Genomic DNA, 17,297 nt, shown 5'->3' on the forward strand with positions numbered 1-17,297 from the left:
TATCAGGAATCTCCCTTTTTCTCTAATTGGCTAGAAATATTCTGTTTGAAAGGAATATAAAATAAAATAAAATAAAATGTATTACATATTAAGTAATTTCTCCATTGATATAATCAACTGCCTAGAGTGAAATATGTGCAACATTTTGCAAGTAAACTGTGTGACTGTTCTTTCTATACAAGTGTACCAGACGTAAGGAAAGCTGGTATGGATGGTTCATTTTTTGCATGTTAAAGAAAGCCATGAAACTCCCCATCTCACCACTAGATGCCACTGACCAAAGTGCACAGAACGTAGCCTGTTAGTGGGCTTCCAAGCAGGACTAGTACTGAACAAAGGGCCAGTACACGATGGGGATGAAAGGAATGATGGCATAGCAACATAATATAAGACTAGAAACAGATGGCTCTCAACCAAAATTGTGTCCTAAACATATACGTATGTATGTGTGTGTATTATGTGATCAGAATAAATGATGCTAACAATATACATATGTAGGAATTTGTTCAGTTTTTGTAATGTGCTTCCAAGTTTGTTTGTTTGAAAAAAGAAAAATAATGGGCCAAATCCTCTTGTCAGTCTCAAATAGAATAGACCCACTGCATCAACAGGAACTTGGTAAATCAACACTTGTAGAAATCTCATTTATTCAGTGGGTCTACACAAGCTGGGATTAATCTCTGGATTCAGCCCAATGTTTTGGCAAGGACTTAAGAATAAAAGAGTGGGCTGCTGTGTCTAGTGACAGGCGGAATGTCAGGCCAGGTTCTTGTAAACAAAGCTGGGAGAAAATAGCAACACAGTGAAAATGCTGCACTCTTTCTCAAACCTGCATAATCTGAGACCACCTGAAGTAACATTAGCTGCTTCTGTGTGCCCTCAAGTTGACTCCACCTTCTGATGACTCTATCCTCAGGTTTTCTTGGCCAGATTTATTCAGAAGAGATTTGCCATTGGCTTCTTCTGAGGCTGAGAGAGTGTGACTTGGCCAAGATCAGCCCGGTGGTTTTCATTACCTGAGATTGGATTTGAACCCTTGTCTTGCAGTATAGTAACACTCAGACTATTACATTACATCGTAGGGTTGCCATAACCCTCCTGCCGGCGGGACATTCCCAGTTTTTCACCAGTAGGGGGCGTCCCTGCATGGTTTCCTCCTTGACTCAGGTTTGTCCCAGGTTGAGGAGGCTGCCAGACTCAGGAAGAGCCTTCAGGGCCAGGAGGTGAGGAGGAGGAGGAGGCGTTGCCTGGGGGCAGAGCCTCTTGCTGGCAGTTTGGCCCTTTGGGGCCTGCGGTGGAAGGGAGGAGGCTGCGATGATGAGGAAAAGCAGGGGCTCCTCCAGATGGTCCTGGCCACTTCCCTTGGCTCCATCCCTCCTCCTTATCCTCCTCCTCCTCCTCCTCCTTTCAGAGAAGCCACAGCCGAGGTGAGCTGCTCATTCACATTTCCTCGCTTTTCTCTCCTCTCCCCCCCCCCCCCCCTTTTGCACTTTGAGACCCCTTTAACTGCCCCAGCTCAATGCTCTGGAATTCTGGTGTCTGTGAGCCATTAAGCCTTCTCTGTCAGAGAGCTCTGGTGCCACAATAAACTACAATTCCCAGGATTCCATAGCACTGAGCCTTGGCAGTCAAAGCAGTGTGTTTTGGACACAGATATCCTCCAGATGAATCCAGTCCCTAGCTTTTATATCTCTCACACACACTGAAGGAATAATAACCCACTTTGAGACTGCTTTAATTCAGTGCTAGGGAATCCTGGGAATGCTGGTGTTTGGGAGACATTGAGACTTCTCTGTCAGTGATGGCTCTGAGGCCACAATAGACTACAATTCCCAGGATTCCCCAGCACTGAGCAGTCTCAAACTGGACCATTTCCTCAGTGTGGATGCACCTGGCGAGGCATTCTGGGCACTGCAGTTCAACTACGTTTGGAGGGTTATGGGACTCCCTGCCAGAGATAGCTCTGGGGCCACAGTGTACTACAATTCCCAGCATTCCCCAGCACTAACCCAGGACAGTTAAGTCACTCTCAAACTGGATTATTTCCTCAGTGTGGATGCAGCTTTGGTGAGGAACTCTGGGCATTTCAGTCCAGCATTGTTTTATTTCTGCAGTGTATTTTGGACCAGAGACAAGGTGACCAGGCATCCTCCTCCTTTTCCAGGACATGTCCTCTTCTGTCACATTTCAAAATGTCCTCCATTTGGATCATGGCTAAGAAGCATGGATTTATAATTACATGGGTGTTTTTAGCTTTTATTTTTGGTCATGTCCTACATTTTTTGCTTGGGTGCCCTACATTTTGGGGTGAGGGCATTGATCACCTTGGTCAGAGAGCTTTACAGGGGCTTAACTGCCATTCTGCTGTGGTGCTGGAGCAAACCACCATTCCCAGAATTCCATAGCATTCAGCCGAGGGAGTTAAAGTGGTCTCAAACCAGATTATTTCTCCAGTGTAGATGCAGCCCAAGCCTTTTGCTTCTCTTATGCCTGAGATTTCAAAGCCCAGCCCTGGCACCACAACAAACTACAAATCCCAGGATTCCATAGGATGGAGTGATGAGAGTGAAAGTAGTGTCAAACTGCTTTAATTCTGCAGGTGGCAGCAGCCTAAGTGTGCCTAAAGTAGTTCTTAACATGGTGCATCTTTTGCCTACAAAGTCTCACAAGACTTTTTTGTTTAACAACTTGTACCCATTAACTCCATTTCATGTCTCCTTTATTTAGTGGGGAGGAATACAGACAAAACTAGTCAAAATGAAGAAAAACCAAAGTCCCTTGACCAAGTACACACTTCTGAGAAGTATACTGTAGTTGGTGCAAGACAAACCGAGGGCAAATCCACTTTTGTTTAACCATGTTCGATATGCATAGCCATGTTAACCCATGTTCAGTGTTAAACCCAAAGAGTTTGATTATGGAATAAGCCTCTGAAATATGCAAGAGGCAATGTTAAAATAATGGGGGGAGGGGGGTGGCCAGAAAGGGAAGTACATTTCTGCGATCTGTCTAGGAATAATAATAATAATAATAATAATAATGTTTTATTTATAGACCGCTATTCTGCAATGATCATAGCGGTGTACAGTAAAAATTGCAATACAAAATTAGCCCCTACACACCCCCTCACTCCCTCCAGGCTGGATGATGACAGTTGGCCGTGGAGGGAGAGCGCTGTCACTTCAGGGCAGTCCCGATGGTGTTGGACCCGCCCCCTCACTCCCTCCAGACAGGATGATGACAGTTGGCCGTGGAGGGAGGGCTCTGTCTCTTTTAGTACTCCTCCATTTTGTTCATGCCTAAGAAACATGCATTTATATTAACATTTCTAAAAAAGCATCAACGTTTTTTCCGTGTGTCCTCCATTTTTAAAATGTGTCCTACATTTGAAAATGTTGTCCTACATTTGTCCTACATTTGTCCCGGTTTGGAGGTACTGACTTATGGCAACCCTAATTACATGGGCTGTCATTGCTAAACCCAAAAATGGCTGCATTTGCTCACATCCTGGATGGAAGAGTGCCTGGGAACTCCCACATAAGTTCCATGATGGATGAAAGGCAGGGCCAGCCCTCCTGGTGGGCAAAGTGAGGTGATCAGCTCAGGTAGTGGATGCTGGAGGGGGGAGCATAATGCACATGGCAGTTTATCCCACCTATGCTCTTTTGCTTTAGGCCTTTGTTGTGCCTTATCTTTACCTCCCTGAACTAGGGTACTGTTCAGGTGCAGGGGAGAATGCCATCCCCACCACTATTTAGTTGTTGACTACAGGATTAGGAACCAAGTGGCCATCTGGATATTGTTGGGCTACAAGTCCCCACAGCCTTAGCCAATGGTGGGAAATATTATGAGGGCGAGTGCAAGAATATCTGAGAGGCTGCATGAGTCCTCTTCCAATGTTAGTTTTATTTTATTCATAGCCCACATCTCTCCTAAATCTGTACTCAAGGCAGCTCACAAGATTTTAAAAACAAAAACAAAATTGGTACAGATACAAAGAAGTGGCATAGTGGTTTGAGTGTTGGACTATGGCTCTAGAAATCAGGGTTCAATTCCCATTTTGGCCATGAAACCCACTGGGGACATTATCACACAGGAGGAATGTCTCTCGATTTTGAAAGGAAAGAAAGTAGGGCCAATTTGGAAATGAACACAAGTACGTGGATGGCTATCACACCACAGAAGAACACAGCTCCCATTCCAAAGCCAAAGTAGTGCAAATGCAAAAGAAATTATCATAGGAGTACGTACCCTTCATAGTCTAGAATTCAATTTAGCATCCTTCCATGTGTGCAGTGAGGGCAGAATCAGATTGTGACCTTTTTACACTTCTGGCAAGGCTTGCCTCCGGTTCCCATGGTTTTGCATTGTTTCACGTTATTTGTTCATTCATTACCCTTTATTTCATGTTATTTATGGCAATTCACTAGTTCAAAACCATTCCAAAGGAACCTTGTACTTAGTTTGAGCATCAGGCTATGACTCTAGAAGGCAGGAATCGAATCCCACTGGGTGACCTGATGCAAGTCACACTCTCTCAGCCTCTTCAGAAAATGGCAATGGCAAACTCCATGTGAATAAACCTGCCAAGAAAACCCTGTGACAGGGTTGCGAGAGAGAAAGAGAGAGCCAATCCCTTCCCTCCAGTTGGAGAGGATGAGTTTGCAAAGGGAAAGAGCCGGAAAGGGCTGAGAGGAGGAGGGAGGGAGGCAATGTGTGTGTGTCTCTGTGGGGAGGGCTGCTAGCATCCCATCATCCACTGGCCCCGCCCTTCTGCTCTGCTTTAAAACCTTGCAAGCAGAAGAGACTGTAAGGAGGCAAGAGAGAGGAAAGCACCTCTGGGTTTTTTTTATTATTATTATTAGTATTTAATGTTTAATGATGATTGTATTTTAGTTAAGGGATGAGGGATGGAATTTTAGTTATATATATTATGTTTTGTTTAGGTATTTTATTTATTTATTTGCTTATGCAAATCCTATTTTATGTAATTGTTTATGTAATTTTGTTTAATGTTTAATGATGGTTATATTTTAGTTACCGGACAAGGGATGGAATTTTAGTTTGTATACGTTATGTACTGTTTAGGTATTTTATCTATTTGCTTGTGTAAATCATTCATGCATTTTATGTGTTTTTATGTAATTCTGAAAGCTGCTTTGATCTTTTTAGAAAGGCGGTATATAAATAAATTTATTATTATTATCCCCAAAACAGCTCCAGGACAGCTACGAGAGAAGAGAAAAGCCCCCCCCCCACACACCCGGAGGAAGGGAGGGAGACATTGCAACCAGCAATGGAGTTTGGGAATTGTAGTCTGATTCGAAGGCAATCCAAGGGCAACCAAGACATGCATTCCATACCTGCCAAATTCGAACTGAACGCAACTTTGGAGTGGAATAGGATTTGTAAATTCTGTATTTCCCCGAATTTACACATCTCTCGGTTGACCCTGGATTGGGTTTGAATTGACCTAGCATTTACTTTGATTACGTGTGATATCCTCTTGTGCATTAACGTGAATCTGCATGTTTGCATCCAGGATTGCACTGCATTGACCTTCCAATTACCCCATGTGATAACATCCCAGGTGACCTTGGGCAAGGCACATGCCCTCAACCTCAGGGGAATGCAATGGCAAATCTCCTTCAAATAAATCTTGCTAAGAAAACCCATGATAGTTTCACTTTAGGATCACCATAAGTTGGAAATTACTTGAAGACACACACACACAACAACAACAACAACAAAAACAACAACAAAAGACAATTTAAAGCAGTGTAAAAATTCATGAATAGTGAGTACAGTGCTAGTCTATTCAAGGGCTCTTTTATAACAGTTAATTGCCAAAACCCCACTTTGAAAAGAAAAAAAAGCTAGTTCTTGGCAAAAGGACAAGAAGTAAGGAACCATTCCACCTAGACTTCCTTGGAAAGATGTTCCATAGCCTAGGAGCAACTACTTATTGATGAAGTAAGATTCAGCTGCCAGTACAGGAGGTTTAAGCAGAAAAATGTTTTGGACCAGTTCTGAAAGAAGGTGGGATACAAGTATCTCGAGAGCCAGTGTAGTGGGATATAGTGTTTAGAGTGTTGGACTAGGACTCCAGGAGACCAGGGTTTGAATACCTACTTGGCCACAGAGACCCCTTGAATCACCTTGGGCAAGTCATACTCTTTCAGCCTCAGAGGAAGGCAATGGCAGTCTCCCTTGGAACAAATCTTACCACAAAATTCTTCATTGGATAGAATTAGAATATGAAAAGAAAGGCTGCATCTGCACATCAGAAATAATCCAGTTTGACACCACTTTAACTGCTTTGGCTTAATGCTATGAAATTCTGGGAACTGTAGTTTTATGAGACATTTAACCTTCTCTGTCAGGGAGCTCTGGTGCCACAACAAACTACAGTTTGTAGAATTCCATACCATTAAATCATGGCAGTTAAAGTGGTGTCAAACTGGATTATTTCTGCAGTGCAGATGCAGCCAAATTTAAAATAAAATTGCCAACAACGCACTGCTCTAACACAAATCTATGATGCAACCACAGTTTGACTACTGTGTACAGAATGTTTGTTTTCCAATTATAAAACTTTGGAACAACATCCAGCTATTCAGAACACTTACAGCTGTTCACAGTCCTCTGTCTAGCATATATTCAAACTTGTCAAGTTATAGTGGGTTCTTAACAAAGCCCGCTGCCATCACAGGTATTCAATTCAATTCCATGACCAGCCATTCCAGTACTGAAAACAAAAGCAACTTTGATATTGCCAGTGCCTAAATGACAACAGTAAAGGTATTCTCAGATGTAGGGTGACAGAAAGAGGTGTGTTGTGTTAGAACACTTTCCTTCTTCCACAACATATAAAAAGAGCATCAGCTCCAAAAATAGTCAGATGCTGGTAAAAGGTAAGGAATAAACTCTTCTAGAACATGGCCACATAGCCCAAAAACCCCACAAAAAACTATGGATGCTAGCCATGAAAGCCCCACCTCTGGAAGAAAAATACCAATGTTGCAGAATTTTCGGGGGGGGGGGGGAATAACTCAAACAAAGTGATTTTACAAATTTACGAAAAAAGATGGGACATGTGTAAGAAAGACATGGGCTTATTACAAATTGATGGCGATGTCACGTGGACCCAACATGAAAATACCAGAAATGACCCAAAGTGATTACATACCAAAAGCCACATCTAGAAGAACTCAGAATAACATCAGCTCAGGTCCTTAGGATCAGTTCAGGTTAATGTTCTCCACTTAACAAACAAGCGCAGCATCAAACAAATGCAGAGCATTGAATGTTAGGTTTGAAAAATAATTTGATAATGTTAATCACTAGAAATTGGAAAATTAACTCACTAGTATAAATACTAATAAATGAAATCATTTAATCTGGGTTGCAGTCATCTATCGCCCTCCTGGTTCTGCCACCCAGTTCCTATCTGACTTTGAATCATGGCTGACATTCTTCCTTTCAGATTCAGTCCCCACTTTGATCCTAGGTGACTTTAATATCCATGTTGACGATTCCAATAACCCTCCAACATCTCGCTTTAACTCTCTGCTAGCTTCTTTTGGCCTCCAACCACACTCCAACTCTTCAACTCATTCTCTTGGTCACTGTCTTGACCTAGTTCTTGCTGCAAACTGCGCCATTTCTGACTACCTGGCACTTGACTTTCCACTATCTGACCATCATTTAATCTCCTTTGCTCTCACTTATACTCCTCCTCCTCGCCATACTATTCAACGTCTTTTTCGTGATCTTCAATCTGTTGACTCTAACCAACTTGGTCTGACCCTGGATTCATCTCTCTCTTCCCTAAATCTCGGGGATTCTGCTGATTCAGCTATGTCTTTATTTAACTCCACTCTTTCCTCAACTCTCGACCATTTTGCCCCTGTCTCTGTCCGCACTTCTTCCTCTAAGACTAGGCCTCAGCCCTGGCTTACCCCCAACATTAAGTTTCTCCGGTCCTGCTCTAGAGCGGCCGAACGTCTTTGGAGAAAGTCCAAAGAGTGGGCTGATTTTATCCATTTCAAATTTGTTCTTTCTTCCTTCTCACGCGCCCTCTCTATGGCTAAACAGAATTATTACAAATCATTGATCTCTGCCAATGAGAGGAGCCCGCAGCGTTTGTTCTCCACCTTCAACACTTTGCTTAAACCTCCCTCTCCTCCAGTCTCTTCATCTTTCTCTCCTAATGACTTTGCTAACTATTTCATCTCTAAGATTACCACTATTCGCTCTGAGATAGTCCCTCCTGATTCTTCTTCTGCTCTTAATCTTCTATCACCTTCGCCTAACAAATTTTCTGTCTTTCCTCCTGCCTCTTTGGATGAACTCTCTACACTTCTGAACTCTTCCAAACCTGCTACCTGTCCTCTTGATCCTATTCCTACTCGTCTTCTAATCTCTATAGCTCCCTCCTTTCTGCCCTCGCTTCTCCATATCTTCAATCTCTCTCTCTCTACAGGCTCCTTCCCCTCGGACTTCAAACATGCTCTCATTTCCCCAATTCTGAAAAAACCTTCTCTTGACCCCTCCTCTTTGTCTAGCTATCGTCCGATTTCTCTTCTCCCCTTTCTTTCTAAGGTTTTGGAACGGGTTGTCTATTCGCGCTGTCTTGAGTTTCTTGAAGCCAATTCCATCCTTGATCCCTTTCAGTCTGGTTTCCGCCCAAGGCATTCTACAGAGACAGCTCTCACTAAGATCTCGAATGACCTTTTACAGGCCAAGGCTAATGGCCTTTACTCTGTTCTCATTCTTCTCGATCTGTCTGCAGCCTTTGAAACTGTTGATCACTGTCTCCTAATTGACATACTCTCTGACCTTGGGTTCTCAGACTCTGTTCTCGACTGGTTTAGATCTTACTTGTCTGGCAGATCTTTTGCAGTAGTTGCAGGGGGTCTGACTTCTTCTCCTGTTCCCTTATCTGTTGGAGTTCCCCAGGGCTCTGTTCTGGGTCCCCTTCTGTTTTCTCTCTACACACTGTCCTTAGGAAAACTCATCAGCTCTTTTGGTTTTTCCTACCATCTGTATGCCGATGACACCCAGCTGTATCTTTCTGCCCCTGACTTTTCGCCAAGGCTTGAACAGCAAGTCTCATCTTGCCTTACAGCTGTCTCGCAGTGGATGCGCCATCGGCGTTTGAAGCTCAACATGTCCAAGACGGAGCTTCTTGTCTTTCCTCCTAAGCCCAACCTTCAACACTCCTTTTCTGTCTCTGTGGACAACATTTTCATTCAACCAGTCCAGCAAGCCCGCAGTCTTGGCTTTATCTTTGACTCTTCTCTGTCGTGTATCCCTCAGATCCAGACCACAGCCAAGGCTTGTAGATTCTTTTTGTACAACATTGCCAAAATCCGACCATATCTCTCCGCCTCTACTGCCAAGATCCTGGTCCATGCCCTAGTGATCTCACGACTGGATTACTGTAATGTCCTCCTGGCTGGGCTTCCTCTTTCTCACCTCCGTCCTTTAATCTCTGTCCAGCATTCAGCTGCACGCATTATCACTTCCACCCACCGCTCTGACCACATTTCTCCTGTGTTGGCATCCCTTCACTGGCTCCCTCTCCCTTTCCGCATTCAGTATAAGCTCCTGCTGTCGACATTCAAAGCCCTCCATGGACTGGCCCCTCCTTACTTATCAGACCTTCTTTCTCTTCACCTTCCCACCAGGGCCCTCCGTTCTGGTAGTCAAGGGTTCCTGTCTCAGCCCAGGATTTCCTCTGCCCCATCCCGGATTCGCCCCTTTTCACTTGCTGCCCCTCACTCCTGGAACCTTCTTCCTCCACAAGCAAGAGCCATCACTTCTTTAACCAGCTTCAAAACGGAGCTGAAAACCATCCTATTCAGAGAAGCTTTCCCAGGCATCGCATAATTGTCGCTTACTATCTGATGTTCTGTTGTTGGCTGTTTATCGATCCATTTCCTGTATTCCTATGTACTGTATATGTATTATCCTACTTGTGATTATGTATTTTCTCTGGATAATGATTAACCATCCATTATGAAGCCTTGCCCTCCCTCCAGTCCATCTGCCTTGGTCCAGACCTCGGAGGTTGAGAGGAACTGCTGGACCTCTTACCCTTTCCCTCCACCACTCCCTTCTCCTTCTGTGTCATGTCTTTTTAGATTGTAAGCCTGAGGGCAGGGAACCGTCTAACTAAAAAGATTGCATGTACAGCGCTGTGTAAATTTACAGCGCTTCATAAATAAAGGTTAATAATAATAATAATAAATAGTTTTTTGGTGGGTTTTTTGGCCTATGTGGCCATGTTCTAGAAGGGTTTATTCCTGACGTTTCTCCGGCATCTGTGGCCGGCGAAACTTCACGAATAAACCCTTCTAGAACATGGCCACATAGGCCAAAAAACCCACAAAAAAACTATGGATGCCAGCCATGAAAGCCTTCGACTTCACATATCATTAATTAACTTAAAAGAGTAGCATTTGGTGAAGCCATGGGAATTACAGAGAACAGCACAGAGATTGTTATTCTTGACCTTAAGAAGCATATTTTGTTACTGGCTTCTTCAAAAGTTTTTTAGTTTTTGTCCTTTTCAAAATTTCCTTCCCCTATTTGAGATTCTCCCATGGCTTATAAAAGCCATAATAAGATTGTTCCTGGGAATTGCAGAAGTCCAGCATGTCTAGGAACTAACAGGTTGGGAAGGCTATCGCAAAGCATGGAATCTCATCTTACAACTTTTTCATTTCAGTTGCTCACTCATCTACACTTCTCTTTTCCTTCCAACTGCACCAATATGCACACTTCACTCCCACTTCTAATGCCTTGTTTAATGAGATTAATGATTACTAAGGATTAATAAGGTATAATATATTTTAGTTAGAGGGCACAACTGCACTGCAAGTACAACAGCAAGTGTATAGCTACAAAGATTAGTCAATAAATTGAGAGTGAGGAATTCTTAATTTGAAATTCAAGAGTCCCTATTTTGGGGGGGGGGGGTCAGGCTATGTGGCCATGTTCTAGAAGGGTTTATTCCAACATAGCCTGAAAAAAACACAAAAAACTATGGATGCCGACCATGAAAGCTTTCGACTTCATAGTCCCTACTTTGTTGTATTGTTACTAAAATATATATTAAGATAAAAATTATGAATGTGTTTGCAATATTCAATTACAGATGTCTCCATAGAACCCAGAAAGTGGTACACAAACATCTTCAGATGATCATGTTGCTCTCTTTGCACAGAAAAGCTTCATGTACTTGATCTCTGCCAACTGAACTGCTGCTACAGACACAAGAGCAGGACAGGCTGACTTATTTTCTCTTGTTCAGCTGGCAACCCTAAACTACTGATGTCCATAAACAAAAGAAAAATCTAAGATCAAACAGGACAAAAAGAGCTTTCGATAGCTCCGCAAAAATTCTTCTTCTCAGCTAGATATTTTCAGCCAGCGGAAGAGAATACTAAAGGAAGGCATGGTAGCTGACTTCAAATATCCAAAAGACTCTCATGCTTAAGACAGAGCAGACTTGTTTCTCTGGACCTTACCACACAGGGCACAGAAGTAGGGTCAGTTCACATTGGTCGATGCGTATTCGCGTTATATCGCATTGGTGTTTCACACCTGTGAGCTCAGAATACGTTATTGACCAATGTGATATAACGTGAATACGCTTTGACCAATCCGTATTCACAGCAGGGTTCCGAACTGAAGGCAGCCAGCTCCTCCATTTTGCGAGTCCGCAAAATTAGTGGATTCATGGGATCCGTATTGATGGCCAGTGCAAAACCTCTGCTGCTTTGGCTGGTGTGTACATCCAATCCGCTGGTTCTCCTGAAGACCAACGGGTTACAAATTTCCCATGATGCTGCGCTGGAATTTCCCCCTTCTCCTTCCGGTAGCCCTTTCCCCTTTCAGGACAACCGCCGGGGCTGGGGAGCGGTTTTTCCACTGAACGAGATAAAGCAGAAACCTTTTGTGTCGGGGGGATGTATGTGTGTATGTATACACACACACAAAAAGATGTGTGTGTAAGCATATACATGCAGCATTACACTGTCGGCTGCTCCACAGTTTGTGTGTGTGTGTGTGTGTGTGTTTGTGTATATATATGTATATGTGTGTATATATGTATGTATACACACACACACACACACAGATGTGTGTGTAAGCATATACATGCAGCATTACACTTTTGGCTGCTCCACAGTTTGTGTGTGTGGGTGTGTATGTGTATGTGTATGTGTGTGTGTATGTGTATATATATATATATATATATATATATATATATACACACACACACACACACACACACACAGAGAGAGACACAGACAGCTGTGTGTGTACACATATAAATACAGCTTCACAGTTTTGGCAGTACCACTATGTGTATATGTGTGTATATCTGTGTGTGTGTGTACACACGCACACATATATATATACAAACACTCAAGCAGACAGATATGTGTGTACACATATAAATACGGCATCACACTTTTGGCTGTGGCACAGTGTGTTTTTGTATATATGTGTGTGTTTGTGTATATATATGTGTGTGTGTGTGTGTATATATATATATATATATATATATATATATATATATATAAAAACACTCATACAGACAAATGTGTGTGTACACATAAAAAAGGCATCACACTTTATATAAGTATGTATGTATGTATTTATGTGTGTGTTTTTGTATATATGTGTGTATTTTGTGTATGTACACACACACACACACACACACACACAGAGATGGTGCATACCCCTTTTGTAAGTGGCTAAAGGCAGCAATTCTCGCAATATTACGTGCTAAACAGTGACCTCATTCTTCATCCCGGAAGTTAAAAATGTTGTGCCCCGTTCAGAGCCCCACAGAGCATGTGCAAGGCTGCCGATGCGCATCGGACAATACACATTGTATTGGGCTGGTGTAATCCAATCTGTACTTGCCTCACTTTGCCTGAATATGCATTGGCCAATTCGCAAAACCTCGATTTGGAAGGCCGCCCAACAATGCGATATGACGCGAATATGGATTGGCAAAGCGTATTCAGAGAGCGCGGGTGTGAATGAACGATGCGATATAATTTGAATATGCATCGACCAATGCGAATGACCCTACTTCTGTGCCCTGTGTGGTAAGGTCCTCTGTCCATGATCTAACTGTTGGATATAGTAAGGAAGTAGGCTTTGGCAAAAAAAAAAAATATTAGCATAAATTTTATTAACAGGAAAAGAACTACTGAATAGTGGACAGGCTGGGGACAGTTTGTTGCTGCTGCGGTGTACTTTGAAATTGTTTCCAATTTGTGGTAACTGTGAATTGAATCTATTACAGAGTCTTCTAAATAAGAGATATCCAGAGGAAGTTTGCCATTGCTTCCTCTGAGATTGAGAGAGCATGCCTTGACCAAGGTTACTCAGTGGGTTTCCATGGCCCAGTGCAGGGATGTAGCCAAGGGGGGGTCTTGAGGTCCAGACCCCCCCTTCCGTTAAAAAAATGAATGGTGTGTGCTGCTGCGCCACCGCACCCAAGCCCCATTATAATGGTGGCACTTAGTCTGGACCCCCCCTTCCTAAAATCCGTCCCTGCCCAGTGAGAATTTGAACCCTGGTCTCCTGGAGCCCTTGTCCAATACCCAAGCCACTACACTACAGGGGCTTTTGTGGAGACAGCTAACTGTTCTTTATTGGAAATATTTAAGCAGGCTGGCCTTCAATCAGAGATGCTGTGGTGTGCATGGAGCAGGTGACCTTCAAGATCCTTCCCAGTGCTATCATTCTGTGATCCAGCTGAGCAGTTCATCATGCATTCACTTGCAAACAGTTGGGTGCTGTGTTATCCATCAAATGATGAGACAACATATTACCAAGAAATTATGTGAATGTGGCCCAATGGAAGGTATTTGGAAGCCGCAGTACCCCAAAAAACAATTTAGGTGCTCTGATCAAGGCCTGTTGGGTTTGTGCTTGATCCCGCATGACAAACCCCTTATAAATATTGTGGAAAATTCCAGCCCCACTTAATCCCTGGGGCTTCTCAAAAACTGACATTTCAGAAAAGATCCAAACAGGAAAGAATTAGCAGGAGAAATGCCTTTCTTCTTGCAGCCACCACAGCTGTGCCAGGAGTAAGCAAGCAGGCATGCCGGCAGCCAAGGGGCCACCCCCATTTCCCCTCCCTCCCCCACACCCCCAGGCTGCCTCTCTAAACACGCAGGGCTTACTCTGAAGATTAGGAGAGAACACAAGGGGGGGGGGAAGCACCACAGAGTTCCTTTTGTAATGGGAGTGGGATTAAAGCATCAAGTGACCGGTTGCAGCTCCCAAGTGGGTTTCAGGCTTCTTAGAGCACCGTGTCACTGTCAGGTCCAATCACCCACAAGCCATAGAGGTGGGAAGAGGTGGAGTGTGGAGCGTGCCAACAAAGAACCCCACCAGGACACATGCAAGGCCAGAGTTCTCAAATCCCAGGTGCAGCACCAGAGCCGGCTTCGGTAAGTACCTCTGCAATCCACAACTCCATTACGCATTATGCACTAGAGTTCCTTCTTGATAGACACTTTTTGTTTTCCCCTGGGCATGTTGTGAATGGACATCTTTAATCTCTGAGGTGACCACCAGTTTTGATCTTTTGGCTACCAATTTTGATGCTCAGCCATTATAAGAAGCACAACCTGAAAATCAAATTATACTGATTCTAGGTCACTGATAGGATGAAGAGAACTTGACCTACTCAGAAATGTTGGGGCAATTTACAGGAGATTGTCAAGGATTCCCAGTTGTTTGCAGGAACAAAATGATAACCCACCCATCTAGGCCATTAAGCTACTGAAATGAATTCAGTTTGGAGTAACTCAGGGTAGGTTTGCATGGGGAAGGATAGTAAGCTGTGCCACCTGAAACAAGGTCCCATTCTCAGAATTATTTAATTCTAAATACATACTTTCCACACCAGGCTCTAATCAGCGGATCCTGAGGCTTAGTAAAAATAAATGAAAAAAATAAGTAAATTTCACAAACCTTAGGTTTACCCATCACTTATTCCTGCATTTTTCCTAAGAGGGAACTTCAGCAAATGCATCTTCTCCTTGTCCATGCAGGTTGAACTGTGTTCCAGATGCAATTATTCTATCCTGCATACAAGTAAAGCCCTGCCTTCCTTTGCAGCAGGTCACAACTGTGTTTGGATGCTATTTTGAAATGCATACATTATGCTTACAAGGGTGTACAGTTTTGAGAACTGTCTCCTCCCACACTTCCACAAATCATAAGCAATAGAATATGCTTTCAACCCCTCTTATCCAGATACCTGTTGTTTGGTATGACCTAGAGAGGATTCTGATTGTAAAAGCTGTTCATGGGGGGTGACAACCTTTTATTATAAACTGATGAGTTTGAAATAACAGCCAGTCCACTCATCATTGTTCTGCCTTGCAAAGACAACACAGTTCTTGTGCCATTTGTTTGCCATATTTTAAATTGCAGTCCATATCATGTAAAAAGAAAAAAGAAACCCAGCTTTTCACCACATTCCCAATATGTACTCAGAAATAAGTACCCGAGTTTCCTGGTGCAGGTATAGGATGGCAGCCTAGACAATCCAGTGACAGGAACAAAAGGAAACTAAACTGAGCTTAAGCCATGTTATGTGACCTTAGATATGGACCTATTCTTTTAAAAAAAGATGTACACAAGATTGTCTGTCTGCCTGTGTCAGAGTTTATGTGGGATAGCTGAGCTTCAGTAACATGTGGCATTTACTTGCTTGTGAACTAGAGAACCTTTTGCTACTGAGGGAGATGCCTGGCAGGAGAAAACCAAGCCTGTCACAATAATTGTATGAGGAGAATATCTGTCTGTCCATCATCTTTTCTTAGACTTTCAGTTTTCTTCATAAGAAAACTCATGTATGTGTCCTTGTGAATATCTGTGTGGATGTATGCTGGAGTCAGGTTGGCCAGATGTCAAAGGTACTTTTTCTGGTACTTTTTGTTTACCTGCTATCTTTGGAATAAAACCATTTAGGATACCACCTCTGGAATTCTCTCTTTTATACAACCATGACAGTGGCCCTTGCCTCTGTTCAATCTGGCTATCTCAGTAGATTGCGCAGAATCTTCAAAAAGGAGAAGTGGGCGATTTAATCTTTTCTACCTGAGATCCCAGTATTCCTGTTGCAATTCAAGGGTTTCCTCTGCCTCTGTCTGTCTGTCTATGAAGTCTCCATCTTTGAAATCATCCTGCATCATATGTAGAGAGTGCTCTATAGTGCTACTGAATTCTATAGAGAAGGGATTCTAGCTTTACTGTGTGCTCTCTTTCTACAATGTTAATCTCAGAACAATGAGAATATAGAACAAAACTGTTCTAGATTAGGAGTAACAGAAGGGCATCCGAGGACATCTTAGATTTTATATATACTGCAGAAGAATTCATGAGTGTTATTTACACAGGCAAGGGCTTGGAGTTTTCCATGTTTGGTAAAGATGTGTTTTCTGCATTTGAGATGCATGAGAGAGAGAGAGAAAATCTACCTGGGTGTAGTGGAGGCAAGGAAAGAGTTTTCCATAATAAGGCATCCACACAATCAGCATCTGAGAATGGCCCTTACAGAACCAGTGATTATGTGTGGTCATTTCCTAGATCTATTCCACACTTATGGAACTGATGAAATGGGAAGTCATAACACCCCAGTTCAGCTGGATCCCTTATCAACAGAGAACAGAACAACAAAGAAGTTGTCAGGAAGGTTAGGAATTTTCTCTCTCTCTCTCTCGCACACACACACATACCTGACATCCCCAAAACCTTGTATAGGTATCTGACTTTCATACAGTGACTTTGCCTGGAAGAATACTAGCACATTCCCTTTAAAACAAGGTTCTTTCACACTGCCCAGTTATGTCCTATGATTCACTCCAGCTGCTGTGGGTCCATCCTGTGGAATCCTGGGACTGGCAGTCAAGGGATGAGCATTTAGAATCCTCAGCCAGAGAATTCCTTTAGTTTCTCTTGCTAAACTACAGATCCCAGGGTTCCTCAGGAATATATTGCTGTGACAGTTACAGTGGAATCATAGTGCTATAATTCTGCAGTGTGAAAGAGCCCACAGAGGAAGTGCAGTGGGCATAGGAAAGATATAGCATCTCTTTGTCTCTCCTGTGCAACACATTTCAAAGAGAGAGAGAGAAAGTGAGAGAGAGAGAGAGAGACTGAACAAGGTATGCTCTTCAAAGTGTCTAGCTCCAAATAACATGTGCAATAAAGCCTGGGTGCTATGATTCCTGGTATATCACACTATC

At 43.0% G+C, this 17,297-nt stretch overlaps 1 protein-coding gene across 1 annotated transcript in view; it reads left to right on the plus strand.

Moving 5' to 3' along the window:
- The first annotated feature begins 1,183 nt into the window (after nucleotides 1-1,183).
- Nucleotides 1,184-17,297, plus strand: part of LOC121923224 (bestrophin-1-like) — a 60,447-nt gene continuing 44,333 nt past the window's right edge. Inside the window, exon 1 of the mRNA XM_042453851.1 lies at nucleotides 1,184-1,223. The gene's annotated coding sequence lies outside the window, so the exon portion shown is untranslated. The remainder of the gene's footprint in view (nucleotides 1,224-17,297) is intronic.

The sequence above is a fragment of the Sceloporus undulatus genome, chromosome 1 (assembly GCF_019175285.1).
Source record: "Sceloporus undulatus isolate JIND9_A2432 ecotype Alabama chromosome 1, SceUnd_v1.1, whole genome shotgun sequence".
Lineage (NCBI taxonomy): Eukaryota > Metazoa > Chordata > Lepidosauria > Squamata > Phrynosomatidae > Sceloporus > Sceloporus undulatus.